Source organism: Centruroides sculpturatus, unplaced genomic scaffold, assembly GCF_000671375.1.
Source record: "Centruroides sculpturatus isolate CEXI.00-Female unplaced genomic scaffold, Cexi_2.0 scaffold223, whole genome shotgun sequence".
NCBI lineage: Eukaryota > Metazoa > Arthropoda > Arachnida > Scorpiones > Buthidae > Centruroides > Centruroides sculpturatus.
This window is the reverse complement of record NW_019384416.1, coordinates 42,094-42,973: the sequence shown is the minus strand read 5'-3', so window position 1 is coordinate 42,973 and position 880 is coordinate 42,094.

The following is an 880-nucleotide window of genomic DNA, read 5'->3' as shown; positions in this document are numbered from 1 at the left end:
TTGTATATATCCTATTACCGTACATCTTCTCTGTCTCTCAGATCTTATTCGGCGAGTAAATCCCAAATTCTATATTTTAACTGTAAAAGTCGGAGGTTGTCTTATACGTTGGAATATACGGTACATTTAATTGAACATTTCAAAAAAAAAATTAAATTTTTGAAGTCAAATTGACTGTGTGTTTTAGAGATATAATCTTTGCCTTTTGTTAAGTTTCATCTGTTGGCAATAAAGGTAGTTTTTGTTTTACAACCTGGTTTTCTTCAAGCTTATTTGAAATCCAAAAGTCACTGCTAACATGAAGCACCATACATACAACATTTGTGTGATTTCAATTATTATAGTTTAACCCCTTTTGAGCTGCCCATTTTTTTAGAATTTTTAATTAAGCATAAAAAATACTTAAAACTGAAAAAAAAACGAAAGAAATGCGTTAATTTTGAAGAAAAAGCTTCAAATTTTATTTTCCTTTGTCTCATCTTTCTGTGAAATATAACACCGATGAGTCATTGTTTACACAGCTGGATGACCTTGAACACAGCTGGAGTCGGATTTCCCGGGACATTCTCATAGACATCGCAGGAGGACAAGGGTTTGAAGTAGGGTGACTTCAATCTGGCGGTATATTTTTAAATATTTTTAAAAAATTATAATTTTTATTGAGATTTCCGACCCCCCCTAATTAATTAAACTTCTATATAATAAAATCTATTAATTAAAAAAATTAAAAAACTATCGGAAGTCGTTTTTGACATCAGAAAGCAGCTTTAAATAACTTTACCGAAGGAAAATCGGTGCGCTACAACTTTAGAATGATAAATTAATTTTGATAAAAAACTCCCATTAAAAAAACATTAAGCCTTAATCGAGCCTTATCAAA